The sequence below is a fragment of the Malaclemys terrapin genome, chromosome 7 (genome assembly GCF_027887155.1).
Source record: "Malaclemys terrapin pileata isolate rMalTer1 chromosome 7, rMalTer1.hap1, whole genome shotgun sequence".
Lineage (NCBI taxonomy): Eukaryota > Metazoa > Chordata > Testudines > Emydidae > Malaclemys > Malaclemys terrapin.
Genome location: NC_071511.1, coordinates 43,941,517 through 43,955,230, shown reverse-complemented (window position 1 = coordinate 43,955,230; position 13,714 = coordinate 43,941,517). Strand labels below are relative to the sequence as shown.

General features: G+C 42.7%; 1 pseudogene; it reads right to left on the bottom strand.

Annotated features, from left to right (window-relative positions):
* Positions 1 to 4,879: 4,879 nt before the first annotated feature.
* Positions 4,880 to 13,714, bottom strand: part of LOC128840324 (inter-alpha-trypsin inhibitor heavy chain H3-like) — a 96,732-nt pseudogene continuing 87,897 nt past the window's right edge.

The following is a 13,714-nucleotide window of genomic DNA, read 5'->3' as shown; positions in this document are numbered from 1 at the left end:
CTTTCTACCATGCATGGTCCTGTATCACTTTGGACTGCTGGGTGCTCCGCACAGTAGCGAAGGGATACTCCATCCAATTCTGTGCCATCCCACCCTTCCACTCCCCTTCCCCATCCCTCTTCAGGGACCCCTCTCATGAGCTACTCCTTATACAGGAGGTTCACTTGCTCCTTTTGCTAGGGGCAGTGGAAGAGGTTCCTCAGGAGCAGAATGACAAGGGCTTCTATTCCTGGTATTTCCTAATACTGAAAGCCAAGGGTGGGCTCAGGCCCATCCTAGACCTGCGAGAACCCAACAGGTTTGTGAAGAAACTCAGTTTATCTGGTCTCTCTGTCACCCCTTCTGTGGATCCAGGAGTCTGGTATGTTGGCCTCAACTTGAAGGACACGTACTTTCACATAGCAATAACTCCATCCCACAGAAAATACCTCAGGTTTGTGGTGAACAGCACCACTACCAGTTCACTGTCCTCCCGTTCGGCCTGTCGGTGGCACCTTGAGTGTTCACCAAGTGCATGGCAGTCGTGGCAGTGTTCCTGCGCAGGCGACGGGTGCAGGTGTTCCCATACCTCGATGAATGGCTGATCAAGGGCCAATCCAGGGCTCAAGCGGAGGCACAAGTCAACTTTATAAGAACAACGTTCGATGAACTGGACCTTCCTGTCAGTATGGAGAAATCGACTCTGGCCCTGTTCCGTGGATAGGGTTCAGAGGGGCAGTACTGGATTTGAGACAGGCCAGGGCATACCTCCCGGAAGCGAGGTTTTGGCCTCTGAACAACATCATTCAAAGTCTCAGGCAGATTCCCACCACTACAGCAAGGAATTGCCTGAAATTGCTAGGACACATGGTGGCTTGTACCTACGTAGTACAGCATGCCAGACTCAGACTTCGACCTCTTCAGTCGTGGCTAGTGTTAGTGTATCAGCCAGTCCAGGACAGTTTGGACAGGATAGTAACCCTGCCTCACCTGGTATTAGACTCCTTCCTGTGGTGGCTTAACCCACAAGTAGGAGGTGCAGGAGTCCCCTTCACCAGCGCTCACCCGTCCCTCTTCTGAGTGATGAATGCATCAGCTCTGAGCTGGGAAGCATATTTGGGAGAACTCAGAACACAAGACCTCTGGTCTCAGGTGCAACTCGCTCTCCTCATCAATGCCAGAGAGCTGAGAGTGGTATGCCTGGCGTGCCAGACTTTCCGAGCCCACTTAATAGGGAGATGTGTATCAGTTATGACGGACAACACCACGGCAATGTTCTATATCAACAAACAGGGGGGTGCACATTCCTCTCCCCTGTGCCAGGAAGCCCTCACGCTGTGGGACTTCTGTGTAGAGCACTCAATACATCTGCAAGCATCGTACCTTCCTGGAGTCAGAACGAGTTGGCAAACTACCTCAGCAGGTCATTCCACGGCCACGAGTGGTCCCTTCACCTGGACGTGGCAAACTCAATCTTCCATCAGTGGGGCTTTCCCCAGATAGACCTGCTTGCCACGCAACACAACAGGAAGTGCCAGCAGTTTTGCTCCTTCCTGAACCACAGCCCGGGCTCCATCACGGACACATTCCTTCTCCCATGGAGAGGCCATCAACTGTATGCCTTTCCGCCCATTCCGCTCATTCACAAGGAACTCCTCAAGATATGGAGGGAACAAGCTTCGGTGCTATTGATTGCTCCAGCCTGGCCCCACCAGCACTGGCATTCATCACTCCTGGAAATGTCCAGTGAAAGTTCCAGTCTCCTTGCTGCTCTTCCTGGACTTACTAACTCAGGATCACGGCCATTTCCAACACCCGAACCTCGAGTCGCTGCACCTCATGGTGTGGAAGCTCTATGACTGAATCCCTACAGAGCTCTCTTGCTCGGATCAGGTTAGACAAGTCCTCATTGGCAGTAGAAAACCCTCCACAGAGCCACATACCTTGCCAAGTGGAAGAGATTTTCAATCTGGTCAGCGCAGCACCGCTCACCTCCGTGCCACTTATATTAGACTATATCCACTACCTCAAGCAGCAGAGCTGTCCATGTCATCAATAAGGGTTCATTTGGCCGCCATCTCTGCCTTTCACCCGGGGCAGAGGACCGCTTGGTCTTTGCTAACCCTATGGTCAGTCGTTTCCTTAAAGGTCTCAACAGGCTATACCTGCATGTCCGGCAGCCTGTCCCGGCTTGGGACCTCAATCTGGTCCTTTCCAGACTCATGGGACCACTCTTTGAACCTTTGGCGACATGCTCCCTGCTCTCTCTCATACAAAGTAGCGTTTCTGGTAGCGATACCCTCAGCCAGAAGGGTATCTGAGCTCAAGGCCCTGACATCAGAGACCCCTTACACTATGTTCTATAAGGACAAGGTTCAGCTCAAGCCCCACCCAGCTTTCTTCCTGAAGGTTGTCTCCCAGTTTCACATCAACCAGGACATCTTCCTCCCAGTATTCCATCTTAAGCCTCACTCGAGCACAGGGCCGGCTCCAGGGTTTTTGCCGCCCCAAGTGGCAAAAAAAAAAAAAAAAAAAAAAAAAGCTGCGATCGCGATCTGCGGCAGCAATTCGGCAGGAGGTCCTTCGCGCCAAGCAGGAGTGAGGGACCATCTGCCGAATTGCCGCCGAATAGCTGGACGTGCCGCCCCTCTCCAGAGTGGCCGTCCCAAGCACCTGCTTGGCAAGCTGGTGCCTGGAGCCGGCCCTGCTCGAGCATCAGGGAGCAAAGGCTTCACTCATTAGATGTCCGCAGAACGCTAGCCTTCTACATCGAGAGAATGAAGCCGTTCTGACAGTTGGTCCAGTAATTCATGGATTTGATGAACAGGATGCAATGTCTTCCTATCTCTTCTCAGCAAATTTCCTTATGGATCACGTCCTGCATCTGTGAGTGCTACAGTCTGGCAAAGATGCCCGCTCCTCTGATCACTGTGCACTCCACCAGGGCTCAGGCCTCTTCAACGGCATTCCTGGAGCAGGTTCCCATCCCGGAAATCTGCAGAGCAGCAACATGGTCCTCCATACACACTTTCACCAGGCACTATGCAATCACCCAGCAGGCCAGAGATTATGCGGCCTTTGGAAGAGCAGTGCTCCAATCAGTGGACAATTCCGACCCCACCTCCTGAACTTGGGCTTGTGAGTCACCTGATTGGAATGGACATGAACAAGCAATCAAAAAAGAAAAAAACCGGTTACTCACGTTCTCGTAACTGTTGTTCTTCAAGATGTGTTGTTCATGTCCATTCCAATATCCACCCTCCCCTACCTCTCTGTCAGAGTAGCCGTCAAGAAGGAACTGACAGGGTGGTGGGTCGGCAGGGCTCTATATTGAGCGCCATAAAGGCGTGACTCCAGGTGGCACCCAGGCCGACCCGATGGATACAAATGACCAGCCTTGTTCCCCCAGGAATGTGCATCTTGTACCATCCAGCACACTACTGAACAATGCAAACTCACAGAAAGTCCATCATTTCCTCAAAGGAAAATGATACATGTACCAGCTTTGTTATCCCAAATGGAGTTTCCCACACACTCTAATCCAAACACATTGGTTAAGGTAAAACAATAAGATAAGTTTATTAACTCCAGAAAGATAGATTTTAAGTGATTACAAGTGATGATGCATAAAAGTCATGATTGGTTATAAAAGAGTAATACGCAAGCTAATACCTAATTTAACGAGGTAAGTGAACTTAAAAACAAAGGTTTTGTCTCACCATATGCTGTTGTAAATTTCACAGGCTGGGTCTCCTTTTCAGCCTGGGATCACTCCCCCTTAATTCAGTCGATGTCATGATGTCATGAGCAGAGATGGGAGGAGAAGAGGTGAAATGGATGCCACTGTCTCTCTCTCTCTTATACCACACTCCCATTTTTGAGGATTACCCCTCCCTGGGGTGCAAGTGACAAGTAGTCTCTTGTGGATGTGAGGATTGAACAGTCTCTGTGATGAAATGTAAATTTCTTGTTTATCCCTTCCATTGCTGAAGAATGGCTGCTTAAACCGGTGATAACTTTAACACCTGGCTGGGTTGCTAGTGTTTCTTTGTCTCTGAAAAACTGGTTTGGGCCTGCTTTTCTAACTCTGGAACATGTTACAGCAATGTTATACAGTATAAACTTATAACTTTACATACAATGTTGATACACATATTTTACCAGCACAATAATGTTCAGCAGAAGATGATGTTTTAAATGATATCTCTTTCACAAGGCATACTTTGTACAAAATTTATCATAGTCTTGTAAAATTGATGACCATAAAAGTATAGACTGTCACAACATCCCTTTCCCCATCTTGAATTATTCCAGTTCTGGAACTGCTTAAAGGTTTACCAATGCAATTAAATCTTGTCCTGCAACACCTCCAATTATTCCAGTCCTTCTCCCCTTCCGCAACTCTGCCACTAATGCTCCTCTGTTTAGACCAGGCATCAGGAATCAAGTCACTTTGTATTATCTTGTAGAACACTTGGGAAAACAAGTACATATTTCTGAGTTGTAAAGCCATAATATTATGCCAGTGTTATAAATGATGCATGTATGGAAATTAGATGCATGTCTCTTGAAAAGTAAAGTACAATTTAAAAGTCTTCTGTTAATCTTAATTTTATGTTAAAATTGCGAAATACAGCTTTTATGTTCATGGATGAATGTTTAATGTTACATATGATGTTTGACACTGTGCATGGAACCATCCCAATTGTTGGTGCATGAGGGATTAAACTTTTTCTGAGAATCCAGAAGCCTTGCAGTAGCTGTCAGCTGTCCACCATTTAAGCTTAGTAAGAAAACAGGAGCTCCTGGAAATAGCATAGATACCTGATTCCCAAAGGGGCAGGAGAAAATGAGTGATGAAAGGGTAAGGGATGCCTCTGAACAGTAAAATCTATCCTACATGTTGAGACTTTCATCTAACAGAAGCTCCTTTTCTCTTTGCATAGAAGGCTGTGCAGACATGAATGCACCATGCTGCCCTGTCAGGTGAATAAGAATCAAGTGGTGCAGATTCCTTTCCTGGTGTGACTAGCTACCCACATTGACTGGGCCACCAGGCACAACTAGTGGGCACAATTCTGTTCCGACTGGAGTTTATGCACGTTTTGTCATTGACATTAATGTGAGCAGGAGCAGATCTCACAGTCTATAATCGAAGCAAACATATAAACATTATACTAGATGTACACATGCCGCTGGCCAAATGCAGACAAAATTACTATCCAGATCATAATATTTACTCAAAAGTGATTAGTGAGACATGCCATATGCGTCAAAGTTGGGAAAGTATCAAAGAATAAAAACTGCAGCAATCAGCTTCATTTAATAATGAGTCAAAGCAACTTTATTTCTCTGTATTGTTTTCTTGTAGTTAACTCTTTCTTGGTTATTAGGAAGCATTTTATTTAAAGTATGAGATTGCACATGTAAGTTTGTTGCTTAGTTAATAAATGGTGTGCTAAATAGGTTGGAAACAATATAATTGGTGTGAGCTCTATCAATCAGTCCTGTACCATTGTTATGAATAAACCAACAGGGGATGATTGTTCCATGACTGGGGTCTTTTCCATAATATTTCTCACTAACCCTGAAATAAAGACAAAAAGCATGAATTAACTAAAATAATAGTACTTTGTAATGTGATGCATCTCTGATTCTGAATCTATCTGTGATTTTAGTAATTTTACCAGGTTTGTCTTTGTATAAATTCTTTAGACTAGTATTTACCTATGAATACAGTAGCAGTCTTTGTCTACACTTGCAACTAAACCATGCTGGATCCATTCAGTTGGTACCTTCTAGGCAACAACAGGTAGTTTTTCTAGTGTAAACAGGGTTTAAGTGGCTTTTCCATGGTCAAACAGCAAGTCTGTTGCATAATCAGGAATATGTAGCTAAATAATTGTAAGGAGAGGTTATAATTTTGTTGTATGTATTGCACCTTTGTAGTTGTAAGATTCCTGCCTGTTCACTTGGGGAAGAGTGCTGTGCTGTGATGGAGATTCTTACAGAAGAAGACTCTCGCACTGTGCTCTGTTCTCTCAGGGAGACTACCGGTATTGTGTTACTTGTCTTTTATGGAAAAAAGAACTGAACCCAGTCCTTTACTGTAACAGCTAGAGAATTTTCCTATCTCCCTCTCCCCCAAATTACAGATCTTTTCAGGGTAGGGAAGTATCTCCTAATAATTTGGTTACCTAGTTACTGTCAGTTTATTGTTTTTGACAATCATTGTGGCATGTGGTTTCTCGGGGTCAGATCCAGGACGGATGTCAAAAACTTCAAAATCAATGTGCTGGAAAAACTGTCCTGAAAAGAAGGGGAGAAAATACAATATCAAAAACTGCTGTTAAATTAACTGATGGCTATAAGCTACTTTTGATACATACAAGGAGGTATAACTAGCAGTGAGTGGATGAAATTGAGAGAAGGAAATTTTGAAATTCCCAGAAAAACTTCATAATGGGGAGCTCTGTTAGTCTATGGCATACTCTTCCAAGAGAAGTAGTAGAATCCCATTCTTGAGACATTTAAAACTAGCCTGGACAAAGCACAAGAAAATATACTGTAGGGAAAACTTTTTGCACTTACACCAAGAGGATGAGCTAAATGTGATCTATTAGGTCATCTCCATTTGTAATTTCTTTGAGTTTAAGACATGGGCTATAGACAATCTCTCACAAAACATGTTTTCATATTCTCAGTTTTTTCCATAATGCAGTTTTTTATTGAAGTTATAGCCCTACATCCCATTTTTATTTTTAATATACAAACTAGGACCAGATACAATGAAAGAGTTAATATATAGGAGGTGATACTTTAAAAATATTCTGTACATCTTAGCTCTGAGAATGTGGACACATGATTACTTTTCCCTAAATCAATCAGTTTGGAAAATGTCAGTCTTTTAAATTAAGGTAGTGTTCATCCATTTCAATGGATGTGAATTCCTACCTAATAAGCCATGGGTGTGTTCAGACACCTTGTGACTATCCAGCATGTACAATCCTAGGAAATCGTGGTGTATAGGATGCTTCTTCCACACTCGATGCAAAACGACAATAAAAGTTACACCATCTCTGAATGAAAGCACTAGCTTCTTTCCCCTGTTTATCTCCATAGTCAAACTGCAGCAGGACAACTGTTCATTTTTGGTTTTCAGCATTTAATATTGTGGACAATAAGTTAACTAACAGACCAAGGAGTTTATGGAAAATCCATCTGGCAGAGTAACATGGGTGTTTTTTTTTAACAAAACTTTCTGAAGATCCATAAATCAAACAAGTGATGCTTAATATGTGGTAGCAAAGAGTTCAAGAATGAAGAGACTAAAACCTCAATCCTGCAACTGTATGCACACACACATACTCCTGTGCTCATCTGGAGCTCCGCTGAAGTCAATGGGGTTCCATGCCAATGCAGAGGTCTACATGTTTGTAGGTAGCTGCAGGATCATACCGTTCATATCTTAGATCCTAATTCAGGAAAGCATCCTTGTTTGGGATAGTACTTAAACATATGCTCAACTAAGTGTGTGCAGAAGTGCTTTCTTGAATCAGCGCCTAACAGTATGGAAACAAGCAATTGAATGCGTGAATAGGGTACGTGGCTTCCAAGGATTTGTTAATCAGATTGCCACTGCCATCAGCCTTAATTACATTTACATACTAATGTTTTCATAAGTTTGAACATTCTTGAACAATCAAGAATGGGCTTTTGTGTTGTACTTTACCCTTCTTGTTGTAGGGTGATTGTATCAGCCAGGGAAAAGTGTCTGTCTGCCATTTTGGAGGGTGATTTTTTCAGTCATTATTTCTATTTTTAAATCCAGTTGTGTATTTACAATCCCAAGTTTTCCAATATATGGTTTTTGGATCTGTGCATTGTTGCTGACTTTCTTTTTTCCAATAAGCTGCCCATTAACTGTGATGCCTGTTATAAAGGAACAAAATGTGCTATTACTGTACAGATAGATTCTGATCAGGAAATACTGAGGAATGACGTGGAGAAGGAAAGTACTATGCAGCTGAACCATTTTGTAGAATAATTTCCAATCCTTTCACTGGCTACCAATTTACTACTCCACCTTTCTCTCCTTCAGTCTCTGGCCTGTATTTCTTTTCATTTTGGCCTCTCCTGCACACGAAGCTTTAGACCACTGACATAGCAGTTGCATTAGGCAGCATTAGTTTAGCAAGATTCAGGTGGTATATCACTGAAGGAGATGGATGAGCAGAATGCCTCCAGCTGGTTTAGTGGGTGGGAGACTTGATTGGATCCAGAAGGCGCCAGACAGCTTTGGAATGAAATGGGGAGTGTTTGCAGGAGTAGGCATTTCCTTCCCAGGGACACTTCTCCACCCTTTGACCAGCCAAAGGGAGAAGGGATCGTTCCCCATGATCATCAATTTAAACTCTTGCCGGAGATTTCTCAAGCCTCTTGTCCCATTTTATCTAAACCCACACTCCCTCCCCGTAGTTAGATAGCATAGGAACTGGTTTTTTTAGGATGCCTTGGGATCACCTGTTTTAGGGGGCGGGAAGGAATTTTTCCTATTCAGGCCAAAGGGCTGAGGCCTGGTAGGTTTTTGTCATCTTCCTTACAGTATCATGGAGACACAGTTAATCTGAATAGGAAAAGGACTTAGAAATTGAATGTTAAGAATTGGTAGGAATATTTAGCTTATTGTAACTTGAGGCCAGTGTCCAATGCAGATAAAAGGCCAGCCTCTAGAAATAAGAGACCTGGGATTTTGCTGGTAGACCTTAGGAAAAGGAGAGACCTGAAGTCTTCACAGACCAAAGTCCTTTTTTCTGTCCTCTTTGCTGCAGGGAATGTGAGGGCTGAATCCTAGGGGTAGGCAGTGGAGAGTTCAACTTATTCATAAATGATCTGGGAAAAGGGGTAAACAGTGAGGTGGCAAAATTTGCAGATGATACAAAATTACTCAAGTTAGTTAAGACCCCCCGCAGACTGCGAATAGCTACAAAAGGATCTCTCAAAACTGGGTGACTGGGCAACAAAATGGCAGATGAAATTTCATGTTGATAAATGCAAAGTAATGCACACTGGAAAGCATAATCCCAACTATACATATAAAATGATGGGGTATAAATTAGCTGTTACCACTCAAGAAAGAGATCTTGGAGTCATTGTGGATAGTTCTCTGAAAACATCCACTCAATGTGCAGTGGCAGTCAAAAAAGCAAACAGAATGCTGGGAATAATTAAGAAAGGGATAGATAATCGGACAGAAAATATCATGTTGCCTCTATATAAATCCATGGTACACCCACATCTTGAATACTGTGTGCAGATGTGGTCGCCCCATCTCAAAAAAGATTTATTGGAATTGGAAAAGGTTCAGAAAAGGGCAAAAATTATTAGGGGTATGGAACGGCTTCCATATGAGAAGAGATTAATAAGACTGGGACTTTTCAGTTTGGAAAAGAGACGGCTAAGGGGAGATATGATTGAGGTCTATAAAATCATGACTGGTGTAGAGAAAGTATATAAGGAAGTGTTGTTTACTACTTCTCATAACACAAGAACTAGGGGTCACCAAATGAAATTAATAGGCAGCAGGTTTAAAACAAATAAAAGGAAGTATTTCTTCATACAACACACAGTCAACCTGTGGAACTCCTTGCCAGAGGATGTTGTGAAGGCCAAGATCTTAACAGGGTTCAAAAAAGAACTAGATAAATTCATGGAGGATAGGTCCATCAATGGCTATTAGCCAGGATGGGCAGGAATGGTGTCCCCAGCCTCTGTTTGCCAGAAGCTGGGAATGGGCCACAGGGGATGGATCACTTGATGATTACCTGTTCTGGTCATTCCCTCTGGGACACCTGGCACTGGCTACTGTCGGAAGACAGAATACTGGGCTAGACGGACCTTTGGTCTGACCCAGTAGGGCCATTTTTATGTTCTTATGTATGTTCTTATTTATGGGCTATATCAGAGTTTCTCAAATGGGTCCACAGACCCCTGGGGGTCGCGAGGGTACGCTGCAAGTCAGGCCCAGGACTGCTGGCCCCACTGATCAACTCCTCCTCCTTCCTCCCAGTGCCTCCTGCATGCCGCAGAATAGCTGTTCAGTGCTGTGCAGGAGGTGCTAAGAGGGAGGGGGAGGAGCAGGGATGGGGCGCGCTCAGGGGAGGGAGTGGAAAGAGGTGGGAACGAGGAGACGTGGCGGTGGAGAGGGCGGGAAGAGGGGGGCGGGGTGGCACCTTGGGGGAAAGGGTGGAGTGGGGCCAGGGCCTAGGGCTGAGTGGGGGGGTTGAGGGTCTGCAAAAATTGTAAATCAAAATGGGGGTCCTTCTGTTGCTAAAGTTTGAGAACCACTGGGCTATATGATAGGAGCCCTGTAAACCCTCACTGGACCCACTTAAATGCCTAGTATGGGGATATGTGGCAGATAAACCTCACTCCTGGGAGAAGTGTTAATAAAGTTAGTGCTGCTGCTTAAATCCATCCCTGTATTTGTCCTCATTCACTTGCATATCCCAAACAACACATTTTATCTGGAAGTAGACAGGTACTGGTGGTACTACGTGTTTTTTCTCAGTTCAGAATCAAAATTATTTCTCATCCTTTCCCTCCTGGACTTTTTGCCCTTTTACTTTAGATAAATATTAACTCACCTGTATCAGGGTCTTTTACTAGGTTTAACACCACACCTGGATCTAAATTGATATTGAAGCAAAGATGGTCTTTTTTCTGTGTCACTTCTATAAGGAAATGTGGATCTCCATCAACTGCACACACATTACAATGTCTCAGATTAAATGACTTACAAAAGCAGCCTCTCAGTGATAGAGAAACAGTAAGTTATGGCTGAGATAATTAGTAATTAGACTCTTCACCCAATGACATTCACTGGAAGTGCAACAAAGAAGAACAAAATAGATGTGAACAAAATCCCAGACATCTGTTGGGAAAACAATACAGTACGAACAAAGACTAAACTGGGGGGAAGTGCTGGACCCAGACTAAAGGGATTTTTAGCCTGTGAATGGAACAACAGGGGTTTATAAGCTGTAAGCCAGCACAGCTTGCCCCTTAAGAGCCTGCAGCCTACTTGTATCATCATTTAGGGTGAGAATTTGCTATTCATATCCAATCTCTTTAGTATATTAAGCTTAGTTTGCGTGTTTTGTTTATTTGCTAGGTAATTTGCTTTGATCTGTTTGCTATCCCTTATAATCACTTAAAATCTATCTTTTGTAGTTAATAAACTTGTTTTTGCTTTGTCTAAAACCAGTGTGTGTATATGTCCTCTTCACATTGAGGGAGGGGGTGAATTTCATGAGCTTATGCTGTACAGTTCCCAGTGCAGTGCAAGATGTTATAATTTTGGGTTTACACTCCAGAGAGGAGGTATGTGCCGTAAGAACTGGGAGGTGCCCTAGCTGTGCCTTCCCATGCAGGAGCTGGTTAAAGAACCTGCCGGCATGTAACTGCAGCTGGGTCTGTCCCTACCTGTATGTATTGTGGCAAAAGTGCAGGCTGGAGCCTGGGAGAGCTTGGCAGGCTGGTTACAGCAGTACAGTGTAAAGTGAGCCCAAGCTGGTGGGTCAGGGGGGCTCAGTGGTATCCCAGTTCCAGGTGGCACCCCAAGGGGGACCCATCAGAGAAACAACAACAGAAAATATGGAAATGACAGAAGTGCTAAATGCCTTCTTTGTTGTGGTGTTCACCAAAACGGTTAATAGCAATTGGATGTCTAACATAGTGATTACCAGTGAATGAGGTAGGATCGGAGGCTAAAATGAGGTAGGCTCTGAGGCTAAAATGTGGTTCTGTTCTTAAAATGTACTTGCCTGTAAAAATGGCATTCATGTTTAACATGTTTTAGTGATTCCAAATCAAGTGTGTACAGCTTACAAAGAGAAAGATGTATTTTCTAATTGCCAGATTTGCAACGTCAACCTGAGATCTGAGAGTCGAGTACAGTTCTTTTCAACTTGTGTATCATTTGATTTTGCCAAAAAAATTAGACTGTCAGTTGCACCTGTGAAACCCCTTGACTTCCAAAGATGCACTTAGTGATACCTGCACAACCCCACTATCTTCAGTCGTGTCGCAGAACTGTTACCTTGAAACTTACTGACAAATTCTGTTGAGTATGCACAAGCTGAAGTAGAATCAGCAGCTGACTTTCTTAGCTGTTTGACTCTCCATGGCTAACAGGAGTAACTTTGTTACCAAAGAGGGTAGATATGACTCTGAATACACAATAGGAACAGTTATGTTAAGTAAAATGGTGTAATTTTGCACAGTCACTTTAGAATAGCACTTCAAGCTACATAAATTATGTTACACAGTACAGAAAGTGTGTTATATGTTGTCTTGAAGTGTTTGCTTTTATTTCCCATTAACATCTCTATCTTTGGTATCTAAACACTTATGAATTACATAAGCACACATTATTCCTATAGTTTTGATAATGGTTTTATTGTGCCTTCATTCATGTTGAAAAGTTCTTATGTTACTGGTATCAACATTAACTTGAAGTCATTTTCACAATACCTATACCCCAGGTAAAATTAACTTTCTTTTAAGAGCATTGTGATGACATCACATATTTGTTCTTGAAAAAGGGAGAACTGTGTATGGTTTTTGTAGGTATGTTTAAAAAAAGACAACTTACCAGAGTTTGCCTTTGAAGGGTAACTATACTGAATAGAAGTATCTGACAGATTGGAAAAAAAAAAGTTAGATGACTCAAAATGATTTTAAACTGGCATCTTTTGAAGTTTAAAATAGTCCCCCACCACCACACCCCTTTCAAGCTTCAGACAAGCTTTCTGAAATGGTATTGGATATCATTTTGTCTTGTCTACATTACTGCTTAAACCATTTTTACTACTGTTTCAAGGGGATCTGTTGATGAAAAGCATTTTCTCACAACAGTTCAAGTTGCTAGGGTAAAGAGGAAAGATATTCACCATCACAATCTTAGATGCTCTAACTACATTTAAGATACTAAAATCCTGGATATTCTTTTTTTTTTTTTTTTTTAGTTGCCTCACTAGCTCTGAACAGAATTAAAAAGACAGTAAAAGTTTTCCCCTCTTCAGAGAGTCTTCAGTGTACATTATTTGACATGATTCTCACTCTCTAACACAAAGGTGTTCTGGAGGACCCTTCACAGGTGACCTTGCAAAGGAAGAATAAAAGATAAGGGTTGTGCACACAATATAAGTAAAAATCAGTGTTATGGTATAAAATTTCAGTTGTATAATCACAGACAATACAGAGTGGGATAAACTAATTTGTACCCATCTACTTCATAACATATGGAACATAAAAGAATAGTGGTTAAGATAATGTGGAAGTGGGTGTGTCAAGTTATGATTAGTACTTGCAATAAATATTTGTCATATATCATACAGCTAGAAGGCTGCAAGGAAAATTTTCAGTGTTGCCAACTCTCATGATTTTATTGCAAGTCTCACAATCTCTTGAGGTTTTCTAGATGCTTTCTGGAAGATAGGCTTTAGTCAAACAAGTTATTGGACTCAGTACAGGGATAACTGGATAAAAGTCTATGGCCTGTGTTATACAGAAGGTGAGACTAAATCAACTAATTGTCCCTTCAGGACAATCTGAGAGTCTATGATTATTCAGTCCAAAAATTCATACGGGAAGTACATTATTCTTTATTTCTCCTGCTTCAACAGCTTCAATCATCCAGTCAGTGATGAGGAACAATAAAATTTGCACCTTA